The sequence below is a fragment of the Perognathus longimembris genome, chromosome 1 (assembly GCF_023159225.1).
Source record: "Perognathus longimembris pacificus isolate PPM17 chromosome 1, ASM2315922v1, whole genome shotgun sequence".
NCBI lineage: Eukaryota > Metazoa > Chordata > Mammalia > Rodentia > Heteromyidae > Perognathus > Perognathus longimembris.
The window spans coordinates 10396794-10418404 of NC_063161.1; the positions used below are offsets into that span (position 1 = coordinate 10396794).

Here is a 21611-nt window from a genome sequence, read left to right on the forward strand (position 1 = left end):
AACAAAGACTGGTTAGCAAAGACAAAATTATCCAAAGTTCACTGTACTCCTAACCCACAAGCAGACTCTTTTGTTTGTTTGTTTGGAAGAGATGCCCTGGCCTTACCCTGCTTTAGTTACAATGTCACCAGGCAGCCCACTGAGCCCTTCCTGATCCATCTGGGAGAAAGAATCTATTCACGAGAATCAGTGGCAGCTGCGTTGAGCGCCAGGCACAGCTTTTCTGAGAACATTCCTTGAGAATCCACGTGTCACCAGTGGTGCTTTGAAAACGTTAAGATGCAACAAAGCAGCTCACAGCCTCCCTACCCCTCCCACAACATACGACCCCTGGATCTCCCCCCGGCTAGCCTGTCGCCATGGCCGACAAGGAAGCAGTCTTTGATGATGCAGTGGAAGAGCGTGTGATCGAGGAGTACAAAATATGGAAAAGGAACACTCCCTTTCTGTATGATTTGGTGATGACCCATGCCCTGGAGTGGCCCAGCCTCACTGCGTGCTCAGTGGCTTCCCAATGTGACCAGACCTGAAGGGAACAATTTCATCATTCATCGCCTTGTCCTGGGGACACACACATCAGATAAACAAAACCACCTTGTGATAGCCAGCGTACAGCTCCCCAATGATGATGCTCAATTTGACACATCACACTATGACAGTGAGAAAGGAGAATTTGGAGGTTTGGGCTCTGTTAGTGGGAAAATTGAAATAGAAATCCAAGATCAACCATGAAGGAGAAGTAAACAGGGCCTGTGACATGCCTCAGAATCCTTGCATCACTGCAACAAAGACTCCATCCAGTGTTGTTTCTTGTTTTTGACTACAACACAAAACATCCTTCTAAGCCTTCTGGAGAGTACAACCCAGACTTACGTCTCCGTGGAAATCAGAAGGAAGGCTATGGGCTTTCTTGGAACACAAATCTCAGTGAGCACTTACTTAGTGCTTCAGATGACCATACCATCTGCATATGGGACATCAGTGTAGTTCCAAAGAAAGGAAAAGTGGTAGATGCGAAGACCACCTTCACCGGGCATACAGCAGTAGTGGATGTTTCCTGGCATATGCTTCATGAGTCTCTTTTTGGGTCAGTTGCTGATGATCAGAAGCTTATGATTTGGGATACTCTTTCAAATAATAATTCCAATCCAAGCCACTCAGTTGATGCCCACAGTGCTGAAGTGAACTGCTTATCTTTCAATCCTTATAGTGAGTTCATTCTTGCCACAGGATCAGCTGACAAGATTGTTGCCTTATAGGATCTGAGAAATCTGAAACTTAAGTTGCATTCCTCTGAATCACATAAGGATGAACTATTCCAGGTTCAGTGGTCCCTCACAATGAGACTATTTTGGCTTCTAGTGGTACTAATTGAAGACTGAATGTCTGGGATTTAAGTAAAATCAGAGAAGGACAATCCACAGAAGATGCAGAAGATGGCCCACCAGAGTTGTTTATTCATGGTGGTCACACTGCCAAGATAGCGGATTTCTCCTGGAATCCCAATGAATCTTGGGTGATTTGTTTTGTTTCAGAAGGTAATATCATGCAGGTGTGGCAAATGGCAGAGAACATTTACAATGATGAAGACCCTGAAGGAAGTGTGGATCCAGAAGGACAGGGATCCTACATATGCCTGCACTTGTGGTTTTAGGCTCCCCTTTTTTATTCATTTCTACCCTGAGATTGATTTAACACTGGTTTTGAGACACAGACTTTGTTCAGCTATCCCTCTATAATAGTACCATCAACAGTGCCATTAACCCCAACAGTGGGTATTTTATAAATATTAATTAGGGGACTTAATTCAACAAAGCCACAGATATGTATTTAAATACTCTTCAGGAATGTTCTAGTAAAAACCCAGGTCTAAAGTAGCTACAGAAAGGGATATGTTACATGTGATTATTTTTCTTCCTAAGCTATATCCCCAGTTTTTCAGACTAAAGGCTAGAGTAAGGAATAGAGCCAAATGAGGTAGGTGTCTGAGCCATGAAGTATAAATATTGAAAGATGTCATTTTTATTCAGGAATAAGGGGAGATTCAAATCATATAGATCCCTAAAGACTTCACACCTGACTTTCCAGGATGCACATTTTCCTATGTAGACCAGTCTTCTCTTGGTTTCTTCAGTTAATTTGAAAGTACATGTTCCTTCTTCCCCATATATTTTTGCTCATTAGTGTATTTCTTGGGCTGTTTTACATATCATGCCTTTCCTTTCTGTGAAATGGTTTTTGTTGTGTTGTTTTTCTTTTTTTAACTTGGGACCACCAAGTTGTAAAGTTGTATGTTTTACCTTGCAGTTGTACCACAGGTGGACTGTCAAGTTAAGAAGAGTGAATTGCTAGCTTATATTTGTTCTTAAAATTAAATTAATCTTTGATTTTAAAAAAAAGGATGCAGCAAAGCCCTTAATCTCTTTGGAAACTTTTCCAAGAAATTTACTTCTTCATGGCCAGGGGAGGCTAAGGAGAGAATTTGTGACAGTCTCCTAAATAGCCCCAACAGGAAGGCATTTCTTTATACATGGGGCAGCCCTGCGCCTCCCTGTTACCCTTCAAACCCAAGCAAGGACAGTGTAACCTCTCCAAGTGCATGTCTGAGCTTGACGTCTGCGTTGATGAACAAAATTCCCCATACACTCTCTGCTCAGGTCAGCCATCCATGCCTCAACAACTTCCAAGTGAGTCTCTTGGATCCCACCGTCTTCATTTGTGGTCTTGCTAAGAGTGCACACCTTTCAAGTATCCAGATATTCCTTGGATGCCACCAGTAGGACACAGATTAGAAGTGAAATGTTTATAGAGATTATGGCCTACTCTAAGTACAGCTATCCAAACTCTTGAGTGTATGAGCAGCATGGCTGTGGGTAAGAGGAATATTAAACAGTACAAAATGTTCATCCGATCTCAGTAAAGTTATGGAAAAGGGTGCCATAACCGGCCGTGAGTAGCATGATCTCAACTAAAGCATGTTCTCTGGTCTCCTTCAATTTATACTCATAACTCAGTCATGTAACTATTATTATCATCCTTTCTTAACCCATGAGACAGAATCAGAGCTTGGCCTTGTTCTCTTTTAGTTCACCCTCGATCCTAGAAATCCCATCAAAGCTGCCAGCAAGTAGAGCATGCCTTTCCCTGCCCCTGAGTTCAGCTCCTCTACCCCCTCCTGATTGTCCTTGTTGTTTGCCAAAGGTGGATGGGTGTATTGAGAGATGAGCTTTGACAAGACCAGGCATTAGGGCTGATAATGTCCTTCTGTGGCTTTCAGAAACAGATGTTCCTGGCTTCTCACTTTCTTTCATTCTTTTTTTTTTCCCCTCACCCAATCCTCCCATGAACAAAATTGTTTCTCGATTGTAGCTCAGCAGCTGTATTTTGGGTGCAGGAGCTGTACTATCTTGCTGACAGCTCAGTTTCCTCTGAGGACAGCACTGAAGCCACAGTACTGTGCCGATTGTATGCTCTCCGGATTTTCCTGTAAGCAAGCATTGGTTGCTTTCCTCTTGGGAGCAAAAATGAATCAGAAAGAGAACTGTTCTCTAGTTATCCCTTACTATCTCAAAGCAGATGTTCCAAGTGAGACTCAGGATCACTTCTCCAAAGGTAGAGAGAGGATTTATGTTCTGGCAGAATAAGATCTCAAACCCTTGTATGCAAGCGGAAGCTACTTAATGTATGCAAAGCTTGCCAAGTCGAGTGTGGTAGGTACTGTGTGCTATGTCCCTTGAATTATAACTAAGCTTGACACCTCTAGCCATGTTGTCTTTTAAAGGATGAGTTAAGTGCAACAGGCAAAAGCAGTACATCAGTAAAATAAATTATTCAGGTTCAGTGACCTTAAAATTTGCAGATATATGTTGTTAGGACCCCTTCTAAGAGTTCAAGAGAACTGGCTTCTCCATCAAAGTTGTGTTAGAAAAGTATGTTGCAAAAACTGTAAGAATATGGGATGCCCTCACATTGTGGGCTTATGGGAGTTCAGGCACATATTTCTAGAAAAGACCATGGACATAAGGTGGAACTGGTATTTGTAACTCTAAGACAGTGCCTTTATTTCTTGCTCCTCTTCCCATTCATTCGGCAAATGTTTTTAAACACTTTATAGCATGCACATAAGAGGGACATATAGTAAACTAGGTGGTGTGAATAGTAAGTACAGTAGAGCTGAGTTTATACCTGTGTGCCTACTATTGGGAAGCACTGGTCAGAGGGTCACAGTTCAAATCTAGCTTTGGCAAAAATTTTGAGAGTCTCCATCTCAGCCAATAAAAAGCTAAGTATGGTGCACATACCTGTCATCTTAGCTATGCCAAATGTAAATAGGAGAATCAAAGTCCAGCTATGCCCTGGCAGAAATGAAACAACCTTGAAAAAAATAACAATAGCACAAAAGGCTGAGGACATTGTTCAAGTGTCAGAGTGCCTGCCTGACAAGCTTGAGGCCCTCGACCCCCAATATTTCTAAACACAAATGCATGTGCATCACACACACACACACACACACACACACACACACAGAGCATACTGTTCAACATGTTAATACTTAGTAGATCCAGTACCATCCCAATTTTCATGGGACTTTTCCATTTAGCATTAAAAGCACTATGTCCAAGAATCCACTCATTTCCAGGAAAGCTAGCCCAGTTGCTCACCTTGACACTCAGAAAAAACTGCCATAGAAGACATAGTGAAATGATCATAGATTTGTCCACAGGCAGAACTCCCATGCATGTAGCAGCCACCAGTGCAGAAAAACATAGGCAAGCTGTGTTGGAAACTGTGCTATTCCACACAGCCTGGCTGTTAGTATCACTATTTTCACAAAATGATGAACAACTCTTGGTTAGATTCCAAAGAAAACAGTGCAATCTTCCCGCAATTTATACGGTAGCCGCTTTGCTAGAACATTCAGCATATATTAAATTGTACAGAAACCCTTGGAGTTTAAATGTAAAATATGATTTAGAACTTATTCGCAGATGCTTATTAACATCTGTTTCCACTTAAATGAATATCTGGAGAGACATTTGAAAGCTACCATAGGCAAGGGATAGTTCTTGGCGGTGTGAAATTGCCCTTTACACTGTAAAATACTGATGGCCCTTTCACAGTACCTTCCAAATTTAGCAAATGTCATCCTCCAATCAGAGAAACACCAAACCCACCTGGAAAGGTTTCCAAACTACCCCCTAGGAGTCAGTTGCTGCTATCATTGAAAATAACTCCACTAGATAATTTCAGAAATCAGTCTTTAAGAAGTGAACTGCAGCTAGAGCCTTTCCCTAACATCCTTTACAAATCTTTCTTCTTGTTTGTTTCCTCTTCCCTTCCTTTTCTCCTTCCCTTCTTCCCTCCAGCAAACTGCTCAAACTTTCTGTGTGCAACTTTTCTGCAAAGTCCTGGGAAAGTCTGCAGCTAACTGTTCTTGTCTGCAAAGAGCTTGCATTGTGCTTGGAAAATATGGAACTATCCCGAAAGAGCAACACTCAAATGACCCAGGGTACTAAATTAGGGTTGTCTTTCCAAGTTCAAGGTAGCTGGATTGACTGGATGGGCTTCCCCTGCTCTTGAAGCAAATATCTATTTCTTATCTTTCATTGCTTTTAAGATCAGCCCAGTGATTTCAGCCTCTTTTTTTTTTTTTCTGCCCTCCTTTATCCTGGAGAGAGAAGCGAGGGAAGGAGCTGTGAGCTCCACCTCCCTTGAGAGAGGCAGCCTGGGCAGCCTTGTGTTTGATTCCATCCAGTTACAAAGCATAGGGCATGCTGGCATTGTTTGGAGTAGGGCACAGTGTGGTAGGAAACCAGAGATAATTAAGATCGAAGAGATTGGAGAGAGAAGAGACTAGTGAGAAATTGTTTTTTTAAAATCCTAGGAGGACTTGAGCTAATGCTTTTGTACATAAAAACAACAGAAATACTCATCTTTGTAATTATTGCTGTTATTTTTGTACTTCAAAGGGTTGATTTTTTATTCTGTGCTCAATATCTCTTTGTTACGTGTATAAGTCCCTTGTATACACATATAACCCTTGCAACAACCTGTTTCGTACCATTATTTTGCAGACAAATAACTTGAGAGTCTGGGGGGAAGCAGGCGATTCAGCCATAGTCCCACAACTTGAAAATAAGGAACTGTGTTGAGAATGTTTCTGTGACACTACGTTGCCACTTTCTCTCAGGGAGTTTGATAAAGTGAACTGAAATGAGTCTTAGATTGTGTGAGCTACACCAGCACAGGGGGCATTCAGAGCTACTCGTAAGTGCCTACTGTGGACAAGTACTTGGGAAGAGAAGTACAACTCAGACTAGTCCTAGAAATGCTACTATAGGCTTGAGAGAAGGAAGGGGATGGGCCTCCTGGGAAATGAGCAATGATGCATGCCTCTAAGAAGGCTGGAAGGCTCCTACTGAGTCCATAAGAGACAAAGGATAAAAAGACAAACGACTCCGAAAGCAATACTTGCAAAATCATTTGGTGTAAACCAACTGAACAATTCATGAGGGGAAAGGGAAATGGGGAGGGGGGAATGAGGGAGGAGGTAACAAACAGTACAAGAAATGTACCCAAAGCCTATCATATGAAACTGTAACCTGTTTGTACTTCACTTTGACAATAAATAAGAAAAAAAAAAAAGAGTTTATGGGGGTCGGGGGGTAGCCTCTGACCATTCAGGACAAACACTGGCTATTCATGTTTATATTTCCAGTACCTGGAACACAGGCCTGAGGAGAGAAGGTAATCTATTCTGATACATGTCCACTTGGAGGCTATATGGACAGGTTGAAGCCAAGCCAAGATGGTTAGACTTGGTACCATCAGCAGCACAGGACCTAACTTCCTTTTTTTTTTAAGCCCATTAATATGATTTTCAATTAATGAAACTTGCAATTCATGGGTCATGGTTTGTTGGTTTTTTGTGTGTGTGTTGTTGTTTTTTTGCCAGTCCTGAGGCTTGGACTCAGGGCCTGAGCACTGTCCCTGGCTTCTTTTTGCTCAAGGCTAGCACTCTGCCACTTGAGCCACAGCGCCCCTTCTAACCGTTTTCTGTATATGTGGTGCTGGGGAATTGAACCCAGGGCCTCATGTATACGAGGCAAGCACTCTTGCCACTAGGCCATATCCCCAGCCCTGGATCATGGTTTTGCAATATTCATCTTGCAGTCGTGCAAGTTGTAAGTGAAAAAAGCAGGGAGAGATTGACTACTGCATCCCTTGGCCCACAAGGGAAGAGCAGAAACTGGCATCTTTGAGGCTTTGTGAGGAGGTAGCCTATGAGCTTTGCAGGCAGAGAGACAATCCCGGCTCATTTACTCTCTAGCTGTATGCCCCTGGACCAGTAGTTGATGTTCCCAACTTCAGTTTCCATATTCATCCAAAATTGGACCAAGATGAATATCTCATAACTACTTGGAAAAGGTAAATAAAAGATATATACGGAGAAGCTGTTCCCAGGAAATATTCAATAAGCACCACGGGTTTTCCTTAATTTTTTTCAAATAAATTATTGATCAGATTTTGACAGTTGATATTCGAGGCTACAGAATGTGCTACCTAAAAAGTAGTGATCATAATAAGAAAATTAAGTGCTTAAAATTTTGACGTATTGACTTTGAGTGGCAGCCTAGTTGAAATGTTGGCCTTAGAGTTATGTGACTGAAAATCTGATGAGGTTTCATAGGAGTAAGTAGTGCTAGAGATAGTAATTGGAAGCATTGTGATGAATGATGACAAGATCAAAATGGAAGGTTGCTGGGCACTGATGGTTCATACTTGTCATCCTAGCTACTCAGGTGGCTGAGCTCTAAGGATTGAAGTTCAGAGCCAGCCCGGGAGGAAGGCCTGTGAGACTCTTACCTCCAGTTAAGCTCCAGAAAACTGAAAGCAGCACTGTGGCTCAAAGTGGTAGCGTACTAGCCTTGAGATAAGGAACTCAAGGACAGCACCCAAGCCCCAAGTTCAAGCCCCACAACTGACAAAAGAAAACAGAAGGACTGGAGGCATGGATCATGGGGTAGAACACCTGCCTAATAAGTGCAAAACCCTGAGTTCAACTCCTAATACCATGAAAAACAAAGAGGTTAAACTGTGTTCAGTATGCTGCATTGCCACATTTTAGGGAAAAGTTCCATTAATTTCATTCGGTGGGATTTTTTTCCAGATGTTTCCTGGAGTCCAGATTTGGACTTCTTTCAGATGCCTTATCTTCTTCAATATCTAGCAAGGTCAAACACGTGTATCCCTCATCCCTACCTCATGATGGCAGGATAGAAGCTAGACCCTGGTGTTCCTTTGGTGTCCTTGTTAGGCTGAGCTGTGCCTGTGTCCACGAGAAGATGGCATTGAAGTACAAGCCTTGGAGTAATTTGGACCTAAACCAAAGCAATGCCAGATGTTAGAACCAAAAGCAGCCTTGCACCTCTGTTGCTTCCTGACCATGTAGCATAAAAATTATCCAGGGAGCAGGCGCCGAGTAATGAAGTCTGGGTCACTCCCCATCTGTCTCACTAAATGCCACTTGGAACCAGTGCCTTTTCATTTGACAATAAAATCAATGAGTGAAAGATCACGGGGTTGGAAGCAGTGCTGTGCAGAATTCATTATGGGCGATGCTGGTTTCCAGGGGCCGGAGAGGCCCAGCCCTCTGCACTTCGCGTTCCCGTCACATCAACACATCTACTTAATGAAACTTGACCCTTCCGTTAGCCCTTCACCTATTTGCTTTTAAATGTGACTCTCTCCAACGAAACTTGAGTGGCCTTTTCTGTGAATTCTGCCTCTTTATGAATGAATTGTAATGTTTAAAAAAAAAAATCCCCAAAACCTGGCATTTGCAACTGGCTAAAGACCACAGCCTACCCGCACTAGGTTCCCAGTAGAAATGGGAAGACAAATGTGGGAGTAGAAACCTACAGAACAGCCCACAGTGCTGTTTTGGCACACGTATGGAGCTGTGCTGTAGAACCCCACGGAAAGCTTATTCTCCCCCACTTCCCCACCTACAACCCCTGACCACGTTTGTTAGCTTTGTTGCAATTGTCTGTGTTTTGTTTGCATATTTGATATGCTCCGCATAACAAGAAGGAATATAGCTAATGTTTATATTCTGTTTAAAGTATAATAAGTCACACATCCCTGTATCTACAACCTAATTTGAGGCATAAGTCCTAAACAAAACTCTTCAAGCCTCATTGTTTTGTTTTGTTTGTTTCAGTACTGGGATTTGAATTCAGAGCTACATACTTGCTGTGGCTAGCACTCTACCTCCTGAACCATGCTGCCAGCCCAGCTTTTATTTAAAGCTAGTTAATTGGAAATGGAGTCCCATTTCAAAGCCTCCAAATGGCCTTGAACCTCCAGATGTCTCAGCCTTCAGATGTCTCAGCCTCCTGAGTAGCTAGGATTACACATGTGAGCCTCCAAGGCCTGCCTAAAATATACTGTTTATTTTGACTCCTTTAACTTCATATACGTGAATCATTGTACTTTAATATTTAATACTTCTGCTACTTGTGATTTTTGCTGAGATCACGTTAGTAAGCTATAGCAATGTTGCAGCGTATACAGAGTTCATTTGTTTCACTCTTACTAGTGCATGACAATGGGTTTCCTAAGTATTTGCTATAGTTTACACTCCTGCAATGCTCAAGGGCTCCCATTACTACTCATTTAACTAGGACTTACTTGTTCATTGTTGATTTACTTTTTAAAATCATGGCCAATCTGGGATAGTAATTTACATTTTTATTACTAATGAGATTGTACATTTTTAACATGATCATTGGGTGGTGGAATATTATGTTCTAAGGAATATTTTAAAACTTTTTCCGTTTTTTTTTTAGTGTGTCATCTTTATTGATTTGTAGCTACTTTTTACATGTTTTGGATATTAATCTTTGCATTTATATATTGCAAATATTATCTCTTCATTTATGACATGTCTTTCTAAATTACAGTGTAGTTAAATTTTTCATTTGTTTTCTTATGGTTCATATGTTTTTGTATTCAGTTTAGTAACTAACCCAACCCATAACTTGGGATCATAAAAATGTCCTTTCCATATTTTACTTTATGTTTTAGAAAATGTTGTCTTTCACATGAAATTTTGTCTTTCACCTGAAATTGGTTCATACATGAAGTATGAATAATATATATTATATAGTGACTACTTCCCCAAGATAAGTTTTCAAATTACCTTTCCTTTTCTGTATCTGCATGAATAAGTTTTATCAGACTATGTATCTCTGGGTCAATAACACAGTGTCTCCAGCTAATTAAATCTTGATGACAAGTCTTGCTACCTCACCTGATCTCCATGGTCTAAAACTTTAAAACTGAACTATACAAAAAGATATTATCCCACTTCAATGAATTTATGACAATTTTAGCTATTTCTGTATGCTTTTTTGAATAAGCTGTTGAGTTCTGTACACACACACACACAGATACACACATGCATGTGCAGTGACCTTGATATTTTTATTGATCAAACCAGTCACATAGGGGCTGGGAATATGGCCTAGTGGCAAGAGTGCTTGCCTCCTACACATGAAGCTCTCCATTCGATTCCCCAGCACCACATATATGGAAAACAGCCAGAAGGGCGCTGTGGCTCAGGTGGCAGAGTGCTAGCATTGAGCGGGAAGAAGCCAGGGACAGTGCTCAGGCCCTGAGTCCAAGGCCCAGGACTGGCAAAAAAAAAAAAAACCAGTCACATAGAGTGTATTATGATCTTTGTGGTAATCACTCTTCTTATCTGTAAGGATAATTTGTTATTTTTATTTCTTCTTCTATAATATCTCCCAATAACATTTTACAATAGTCTACATAAAAGTATTGTATATCTTTTATACAATACGGGGTATCTAATATTGTTGCCATTGTGAATGTCGTTTGGGTGTATTTTTTACCTGTTGATAGTACGTGGAAGAATGGGACACAAGGCATACACTTAGTATTTAAAGCATGCTATTCTATCCTGTTTTGGTAGTTGTTTTATTAGTTTTTCAGTTGATATGCTTTAAAATTTTAGTATCTACATTTGCTGCTTTCTGTTCTCTAACATTTCAGACTTTTCCTTCTGGGATTTTTTTTAATTTGCCCTTAGTAAGGTCTGCTACTTGTAAAATCTAGTTTTGATTATGTAAAAAATGACTTTATTTTGCCATCTTGAAGCATGTATTATTATATCTACCATTCTAGGTTGACAGTGATTTTCTTCCAGCACACTGATGGTGTTACTTCATTCTTTTTTTTTTTTGTATTCAAATTTTTATTATCAAACTGATGTACAGAGAGGTTACAGTTTCATACGTTAGGCATTGGATACATTTCTTGTACTGTTTGTTACCTTGTCCCTCATGCCCCCCTCGCTCCCCCCTTTCCCTCCCCCATTCTTTAAGTCTGATATTGTTGAGTCAGCTGACTGCTAGTCTCTCTTCTATCTAGTCTTCCACTTGATTCCATTTCAAATACACCAGTCATTCCTGATATCTTCTCTTTTTTTGTGGTTGTATTTTTCATACTCTGTAGAGTCCTCTGTTAGACATAATGAATTATAATAAAACTTAATGGCTTAAAACAAATTATTTATTATGACTCCCAATTTCTGTTCAGTAGGAATTCAGAAGGGACTCCAGCTAGGCAGTTCTCTTTGGGGATCTCTCCTACAGCTGCTGTCATCACTTAGCTTGGGCTGGACATTGGCATTCCAGGTGCCTTGCCCACTTTGCTGGCAGATTGGTGGGTACTATAGACTTAGGGGTGTTCTGTTTCCCCTACAGGAGGAGAGCATGCAGCATAGAGACCAGCTTCTCCCAAAGTGAACAGGCAGAGTTACAGGCAGAAAGAGTAAAAGACAGACAGAGACAGAGGGAGAATGTGAATATGTGTGTATGTGTATCACCTGAGTTAAACACCTTTTATCACCTGAATTCCCAAGTCACAGTCAATATCCCTGTTCTTCTGATCATTACAAATGAGTCATTAAATTATTCAGTGTCAGGAAAAGTCTTACCTTCCAAAGGGAAGAGAAAGAATCTAGAGACTTGTTTTTAAGCTTTTTCCTACTTCTTGTTATTTCTTTAAGTATGTTTAACATACTATCCTTGTGTTCTGTGTATGATAATTCTGTTTAGCAGCCTTTTAGAAACTGGTTCATTATTTTTTTCCTTTGGGTGGCAGGGGTGAGACAGGGTCTTCCTGGCAGGTCTCCAATCAGGATCCTCCTGCCTCAGCTAGACTGAATTTCCATGTGCTTCTGCAGAATGACAGGGTGCACGGTGGCTTTCAAATGGATGGTTTGGCAGTGAGTTCCAGCCCCCAAACTACCTAAGTCTGGGCCTAACTAAGAATTGGCCCAAGGAGAGACACCACTGCCGTTCCCTCAGGTGCGTTTCTCTGTTCTTCTACAGTCCTGGCTCCTCTCCTGCGGAGGAGGTTACTTTTGGAGGGATCCTGTCTGTCTTTAATGTTCTGTTTTCTCTTGCTCAATACTGGTTTATTTCTCCTTTTTCTCTGCTTGCCTCATGAAAACCAATGCTTAGTGCTAGACTCCATGAGCATGTACCACAGCTCAGGTACTGCCTCAACCTGCTTACCTGTCAGAGTGTGTGCTGAAGATACATTTTCTTTATCGACTCTGAGGATTTGTCTTAAGTGTTCCACTTGCAGACACATACCTGTGAACACACCTTTATACAGATCTTTGTTTTGATCTGGCATTTTTTGTTTTCCATGCCAGAATTTTGTTTTTCACGAATTATTATCCTCCATACTGCTAGATACCAGGAACCCAAGGAACTATATTTTTGAAAGTCACTTCCCTGGCCCAACCCAGAGTTAGGAAATTAACAAATTAGAATCTCCTGAGATAGGGGTGTCCAGGTACATGTGTTCCTTTAAAGCCTCTCCAGAGGATCCCAGTGCCCACCATTGCTAAGAGCTAATTGTGATAATGAGCACATGGTCCAGAAGCAATGGAAACTCAGCAGGAGAGCTAAATTCAGCCCACAAAGTTGGGGAAGGCTTGATAGAAGAGGAAATTGCGTTTCACTCTCTAAACATTCCCTCTCAGCCTGTTAGTTTTATGGTGTGCAAGCTTTTCACCATCACCGTGAGACTGAAGGACCCTGGTGAGGAACTGATGTATTTATAGTGCCATCACCGGGGCTTTGCACTATAAAGTTTTCCATAGCATCACAGTAGCCTATCTGCCCATCTGTCCATGGCATGGGCTGAGATGTACCAAGGACCAGGTTACCAAGTGAAGACCCACCTGTCTTATTGTCCAGTGCTGTTGAAGACTGGTAGTGAGATGTCTGGGGTGGCAGGAACAGCATAAAAGGAAATGAAGAACAATGAAAGGTAGGATTCCATTCTTGCATGACCCTGAGCCCCACCAAACCCTGCCATTACCACATGACCTTTATTTGATATTACTCTGTTGCTTGTGATCCACAGTGGAAAAAACATGAGGTGTGCACCTTTGAAGTCCAGTGGGCCTGGTTTGTATACTAATTCACAGCTTCTTGGCAGCCTTTTGTGGGCAAGTTCTTCAGTGTTTCTGTACCTTGGATTTGTTTGTCTTCATTTTTTTTCTGTGAAATTATAGATACTGGTTAAAATCTTCTAAGGTTATTGAAAGACATAAGAAAACCAATATATTTTAACCACCCTGCCCACTACTCAGTATCTAGGAGACATCTCTATTTATTATCTTCACTGTTGCTATTGTGGTTCTTAAAACCCGAAGATAAAAATAAAGCAGAGACTGTTTTCATGTTCTTGCTTCTGGTTAGTCAATGTAATGCTTTTCTCCTCTCCATATATGTCAAGACCAGATTTCTGTATTCACAGCTTGAGCCTTGTTCTTTCTTCCTATATTTTGTTCCTAAGAGCAATAGTAAAAATTTACAACTTACTTGTTAGACACTTCTGCAGTGTGGATCGAGTACTAACCAGTTACTCTACAGACACGATCACTCATCCTTTCAACAAACTGCAAGTCAGTTTTCAGAGACCAGTTTGACAAAGAGCAGAAGGAAAAGAACTGCCAAGGTTCTGCAGGTGAACGTGACCAAGCTAGGTGTCATCCCTAGGGTGGTGCTGGGTGAAGAAGATACACAGTGTCCTTTCCTCCAGGCACAAAGACTGCTTCCCATCCTCATTTGGTCTTTCCTCGGCTTAGAATAGCTTACTGCCTCCTATGCTACCTACTAAATGTGCTTTAAGACCTGACACAAATGTCACCTCCCTTGTGAGGCCTCCTCTTGCTCCCTTAGTCCACTCATATGTGTGTGTATGTGTGTATATATGTTCATATACATATATATTATATACTTCTATATACATGTATCTTTTGTGATATTTTCATTGGCTTTTTACTGATCTTTCATTTGGGATACCTAGTCATCTATCTCGTATGTTGTGCATACATGTGTCAGACACTTATCAATGATGTGTTTAAGGTCAACAGTTATATCTTAGTTTACTTCTTCCTTTGTTAAGTAACAAGACCCATCCAGTATACTCTATTGATGTTGAGTAAGTGATTATTGAATTAACAAAAATATTGCATTCAGAAAGGTGGTTATTGGCAAACATTTTTAAGAATACTTGTTCTGGGGCCTGAAAATGTGGCTTAGTAGTAGAGTGCTTGCCTAGCATGCATGAAGCCCTGGTTCGATTCCTCAGCACCGTATACACAGAAAAAGCAGGAAGTGGCATTGTGGGACAGTGCTCCGGCCCTGAGTTCAAGCCCCAGGACTGGAAACAAAAGAGAGAGAGAGAGAGAGAGAGAGTGCTTGTTCTTATATCTTTTTTTTTTTTTTTTTTTTTGCCAGTCCTGGGCCTTGGACTCAGGGCCTGAGCACTGTCCCTGGCTTCTTTTTGCTCAAGGCTAGCACTCTGCCACTTGAGCCACAGCGCCGCTTCTGGCCGTTTTCTGTATATGTGGTGCTGGGGAATCGAACCTAGGGCCTCGTGTATCCGAGGCAGGCACTCTTGCCACTAGGCTATATCCCCAGCCCCTGTTCTTATATCTTTTATGGCAACTGTCCAAGTGATTACTATCCATTAGTAAAAATGGCACAGGGTTGTTCCTGTGCTCTTTGGTGGTAGCTATACACGTCAAAGCATTGCCTCACACCCGTGGTTTTGAGTTGCAAAATTTTATTGGTCTTGAACAGGTTTCCTGTTCCCATCCCTGGTCTTCCTGTGCACCCCCCCCCCGAATATCTTCATTCACCCCTGCACATTATTCCCAATCTGCAGAGGATGACTAAGTGGCATGTTGAGTTCTCTTAGCTCTGAGATGCCATTCACCACTCTCCTCCACCACCAACACCCCCCCCCCCCAAGCTCTTCCAAATGACTCATCCCAAGGAGCCTTACACTTAACTGGGTCATCCGTGGTCCTAACTTGCATAAGTGGAATGGAGTGAGACTCTTAGAAGCTAAAAGGTTGCATTGATAACAGGTTCTGCCATTTCCGTGGTGCCTTTCATCCAGTGACTCTTCAGTAGAATGTTAATTGAAATGGAAAAGATCAAGCACAAAGTCAGAAAGGCTTAATAAGGTGTTTAACATTTCCCAAGCTTAGATGAAGCATAGATTTTTGAAGTCACAGGCACAGTAGAAACTTTATTTTGAAACTATGAAGACAGTGATAGATCTGAACTCTGCTCAGCTGTGAGGAACTAGTGGAGCGGATGGATCCAACTACTGAGGCACAGGAGAGGTCTTGTATCTGTGGGCCACACTAGGTACCTATCAGATTAGTTATTTTGCAATCCTAGAATGTCAGAATCCAAGGAGCCCTGTGGAACTATTTGGGGGAGGGGGAGAAGGGGTAAATGTTGTTTAGCATTGAGACCCATTCGGGTCTCAAAACCATGGTGCCTTACCCAGGTTACTTGTGGCATCTTTGCGGTACTGCTTGTAATAATTGCATAGACTTTCACAGAGCTGGCCATGGCCTAGGAGGAAATTCAGAGACACAACAGGTGTACAATAGGAGGAGTGCTGATGGCAACAGCATTCAAGACTGTGGATTCCAGTAGGGCCCCATCTTTCCTGTGGAATGGGCACTTCTGTTGCAGTGTACAGTTCCAGTTATTTAAAGTAGAATTTGTAATAGGCCAACCACTCGTGGCTCACACCGAAACAGTAGAGTTAGTGTTTAAAAGACAGTCTTTATGCACAGGATTGCAGAATCAGGCTAAAATGTTTACTACCTTTTCCTCTTGTTATATCCAAAGGTAGTTTTTTTGTGTTTTTTTTTTAAAGTGGCTCTTCATTGGCAAGTCTTTGTAAAGAATTCGGTTTAAATCTTCAGAGAAACAACCGTCTTTCTGCACTCATAATAGATTTACATAATAATTTCTCCAAGCTCTAAATGACAGCAACAAGAACTGGCATAAATGGGTTTGGAAACCATCACCCTCTTGGTGAGCAGAGTCCGGTGGATGCAAACAGGACCTATAGACGTAGTAAGTTTCCTGCATGCCCAGCCATTAAGAACTCTGCAGGGAACAAGGGAGGTGCTGGCAGCAGGTACTCGATCCTTTTCGGTCGATTACACCCTTTAAGGGCCCAGGGAAGAAAGACAAGATACTAGTCTATTTTAAAGTAGATATATATTTAAATTTTTTTTAATTTACATGTAGTAATTGTATGTATTTATGAGATACAGTGCACATACAAGTATACATGTGTAATAATCAAATCAAGGTAGCTAGCATACCCATCACATTGGACATTTTTTATACTCCGTGTTAGGAACATTCAAACCTCTCTTTGCCAGCTAATGTGAAATATGCAATTAATTGTTGTCAGTCATAGTTACCCTGTGTATCATAGAAGATTAGGTGTTATTCTTCCTGTCCAACTAAACCCCACTTACAAACTCATTAATCATCCTCTTCTTTATCTCCCTTCCCCATCACCACTTCCTGGCTGTAGTACTGGTCAAGTCTTATAAACATACAAATTGATCTCCTGCCAGATACACCCATAATATTTACTTCTTAACTTTGGCTTGCTTTTAGCAGTAGGAAAATTATAGTTGAAATATCATGGAAGACAAAATCTGTAATTAATGGATTTATGGGGCACAGCACCCTGAAAAATAGCATGTAAACTAAGAAATTGTAAGAATAAGAAATCCAGCCGTTTTATGACTGAACCTGCTATCTCTAGAGCAAGCACGAACAGCATGCCTCACTGAGAGCCCCATATGCTAAATTGGGGTCCAAATGCTTTTCAGTGTGGCAAGGCATCAGAAGTGAGGCGCTGGTGGTCCTGAACTTCTTTCTGCCTTCCTTCTTAAGTATAATCTCTGGTATTTGTGAATCTGAGCCTCTGTGTTCTCTCTGTTGCTTGTTCCGATGAAATACATTTCAATTAAAACAGCTTCTGGTGAGCTTTCAAAATGAAGTTGGAAAGAGATGAAAAAGAAATGTCTCAAAAGTAGTTCCTAATGGTTTGAATGTCTGGGAAAATGTTTAGCGAGCCCAGACCTCTGGTAGAAATCACAAGGTGAAATGTGAAGATGAGAAACAAATCTCTCTAAGTAAGTTTAGCCAGAATCAAGTGAAAAACGTACAGAAGGCTGGCTAGACATACAGCCAGAGATGTAGCACGAAGATGAGCTGACGGGGCTGCTACTCTGGTATACTCGGGTCAGAGTTATGCTGGAGGCCCTGCCTGTACTGGATCAGGCCATCTGTGAAAAGGGAATTCTAGTTGCTCCTGGAAGATGAAGCCAAAGTTCAAGCATCTAGCTGCCCAGATTAAATTGTGGAAAAGATAGCACCTCTCAAAGTCCTAGCTTATGATAATTCCAAATTTGTCTATGGTGACATCAAAGTTAGCTTGTATTTGGCTCACTGTAAGACTAGAAGAAGGGAAACAATCTTCACAAGCTCACAGCCAAAAATCACGAGACAAGGAAAAAATGGAATCAGAGGGCTGGGGATATAGCCTAGTGGCAAGAGTGCCTGCCTCGGATACACGAGGCCCTAGGTTCGATTCCCCAGCACCACATATACGGAAAACGGCCAGAAGCGGCGCTGTGGCTCAAGTGGCAGAGTGCTAGCCTTGAGCGGGAAGAAGCCAGGGACGGTGCTCGGGCCCTGAGTCCAAGGCCCAGGACTGGCCAAAAAAAAAAATGAAAAAAAAAAATGAAATCAGAAATCCTGTGTTGTATAAACTCTTTATTGCATTTACCACTATTAGATAGCCTACTTTGTTTTACAAAAGGCTTTAGACAACTATTTAAAAACTAAAAGGATATGTATGTAAGAATCCTAGTTTCCTATGTGATTATATAAACTGAAGTCTGAGTTTGCTGGCAGCCAAAGTAAAAATGTCTACTTGGTCAATTAGAGAATTCTTGCTCCAAAAGGAATTACAGATTGAGTATCCTTTATCCAAAATGAGACAGAAATGTTTAGGCTTTGGGAATTTGGGGGATTTTTTTTTCAGGTTCTGGAGTAGTTACATTTACGTAATGACCTAGTTCAGGGACAGGACAAAAGTCTAAACATAAAAAGCTCATTTGTGTATTGAATATATCTTAGACAGTGAACCTGAAGTTAATTGGTAAATCATGTTTTAATAAGCTGCATGGTGTGAACTGTTCACTTGTGCCATTATAGTAGGTACTCAAAAAGCTTCAGATTGAGGAAAATTTTGGGTTCTAGAATTTTGGCTGAGGGATGTCCAACATGTTCATCTCTTCCATGAAGTCAGCCTGAATCCCACTCTTGAGCTGTAAAGGACCGCCTCACCTGGAACTCCCCAAAGGGAAATCAAGACTGTCCATCAGCAGAGCATCCTTTGCAGATTCCTGAAGATGCAGTGCACTGGAGAATTTGGAGTGTTTTCCTTCAGCATCCTTTCTTCAGGGAATGGTGGAGGCAGAATACAGACACACTCCAGGTCTAGGCAGTGTAGCTCAGGCATTCTGGGTTTCCTCAGACACCCCTACATGTTGTAGCTCCTCTCTGATGACCCTGTGGTAGGTCTTAGATAGTCCCCTGTACAGGATAAATTCATGGCAGCAAAAGAATTGTTTGTTTGGGGGAGCTATGATATGCATTCATTGAAATAATAATAATTTGGGGCTGGGAATGTGGCTTAGCAGTAGAGTGCTTACCTAGCATGCATGAAGTCCTGGGTTTGATTCCTCAGGACCACATAAACAGAAAAGACTGGAAGTAGTGCTGTGACTCAAGTGGTAGAGTGCTAGCCTTGAGCAAAAAGAAGTTGGGTGACAGTGCTCAGGCCTGAGTTCAAGCCCCAGGACTGGCCAGAAAAAAAGAAAGAAAGAAATAGTAATAATTTTAACTATGGAACCAGGATGGGAGAGCTGTAGCCATCTTTTAGAGTATCCCATGAAACCTTCTAGAACCATGGGGCTGATGGAAGAGGTCCTTTCTATGCAGAGCTTTCTCTCCACCCAAGATGGGCATTGCTTCCTCCCTCTGATGGCTCTGAAATATTATTCTGACATCATCCACCATGTAGCCAGATGCTTCCTGACCTATTCATTCTCAAGGGGCTGTGAGTGTTGAATGAGGAACAAATGTCATCCCAGGCATCCTTTCCTGACTGAGCCTGTGACTACAGCCAGCTCACCTGGCTGGCATAGGCATGCGCTCTGCTCACTGCCTGTCTTCCTCCTCTCCCTGGGGCAACAGAAGATGCCCTTTCTCTTGAAATGTCACCGCCGTGCTGCTCACCAGGCCTCTGTTCTGCAGGGGATGGCCCTGGTCTGTTCCTTTGCTTTATTTCTGATGGCACCTCCTCTCTACTTAATGTTGTGTCCTGTGTCTATTTGTGGTCTGGCTCTCGCTCAGTGAAAACTTTTGTGTGTGAGGGTTTTTGTTTTGTTTTGTCTTGTTTGGTTACTACTCAGAGCCCAGAACAGTGCTTGGCATGTAATCAACACTCAGTGAATAACTTGGGTGAATGACTGAATAAATAAGCAAATGGCTGAATGAACGAGTGAGCAAATTTAGATTGGAAAGCAGCCTCTCAGTAAGTTTTGCAGCCAAGGCTTCTTTGCTCAGCTATCACCTGCGTGCACGCGTGCACAGACACACACACACACACACACACACACACACACACACACACACAGAGAGACGAATATGTATCCCCTCCATTGCTCTCTCCCAACACTGCCACCCCATGTTGTGCCATTGCCAGTCCCAACTGCTGACCACCTGCACTTGGAAGCCTCTGTTTTGTCTCCATTGGAAAGGATGCAAAATCTATCAAAAACAAAGTCCAATGTGTTGTTACTACTAGTAGGTTAATACCGTGCCAGGAAAGCATTCCTAGCTGACTGTTACAGGCATGGTGCCCTTGTCTTGTTAATGGAGAATTCTTCCATGACGAGAGCACTGAGCAGGCTTGCAGCGAGTGAGTGTTAGTAGGTTACATGGGACCCATCTGCCTTACCTGAGGATTGTGCATTGTTTGTGTATTGTGTTTGTTACTTGCCCTGTAGGGAATTTGGAGTAAGGAAGTCAGGGTCCATCATATACAGTCTTGCTCTTCATTTCTAGGGATTGGGGGTGAAGGTGGATTCCAGAAACTCCAACAGAAACCATGTAATGATCTTATAGTTATTGATGTTCTTTTCTCCTTGTAAGTTTTCGGTTCATTAGCATCTATATGACATAAGACAAGGTCTGTCTACCTAATGAGTGTGTTATCAGCATTACCATACCACACCCTTCTGAAGAGAAGAAGAAACTGTCTTTTTGATGGGTTTGTCACCCAGCAACTTGATAGTCTCCAAACTTTCCTTGAACAATGTAGCCCTGCTTTTTTTCTCCTGTGTACTTGCTTGTCTGTTGATCTGATTAGAAAGTCTGTGGCAAAAGAAGTAATTTCTGAAACTATCACTACCCAGAAATTTTTGGTAATAATAAATAAATAAATTTTAAAGATGAAATACTTGCGTTTGAGTTGTGCAAACAGTAACAGGAAAAAACCAGAACTGAAATCTTGGCCCTTATAAGCAACCTTTCAAACAAGTCTTTTCTACAAATCTAGAAGGAAGTATCAGGCACTCGTCTTCCATATGCCCACTGACGAGCGAGGGATATCTGAGTGAACCACTGAAGGTGCCGAAGAACCGTGCTTTTATAAAGACTCACATCCAAAATAGGACACAGATAAGAGGTAGTAGCTGGACTCAGGCCAGCTCCACCTCCCTGTCAGAGACCAAGGCTGAGAGGTGATGGCAGCTCTGCGTCCTGGGAGCTGGTATGATAAGAAGCACCACTTGGCGGACAGCCCAGCAGCTCTGCATTCCTTTTTTAGGTCCATCTTCCTGCCCTCCTGCCCATTTCAAAGACCAACATCACAGAAGGAAGAAGACAAGAATGGTGCTTGGAGACTGAGCAGGAGTTTTTAAACCATAAATTAAGTTAGCATGGGCCCACTAAGTTTGCCTTGAGTATGGGGTAAGGGAACCATGGTTTTGAATCTCTGTGGATGGGCTCATCATCTAGTCCTTTATTGGACTGTGGATTCTTTTCAGAGTCTCAGGCCTTGTTTTTCTGTCCCCCAGGGAAGTCTGGGGT

General features: G+C 41.9%; 1 protein-coding gene and 1 pseudogene across 4 annotated transcripts in view; both read left to right on the forward strand.

Moving 5' to 3' along the window:
• Positions 1-21611, forward strand: part of Large1 (LARGE xylosyl- and glucuronyltransferase 1) — a 453235-nt gene that overhangs the window by 329688 nt on the left and 101936 nt on the right. The gene's annotated exons all lie outside the window — the stretch shown is intronic.
• On the forward strand, positions 360-2388 carry LOC125358898 (annotated as a pseudogene).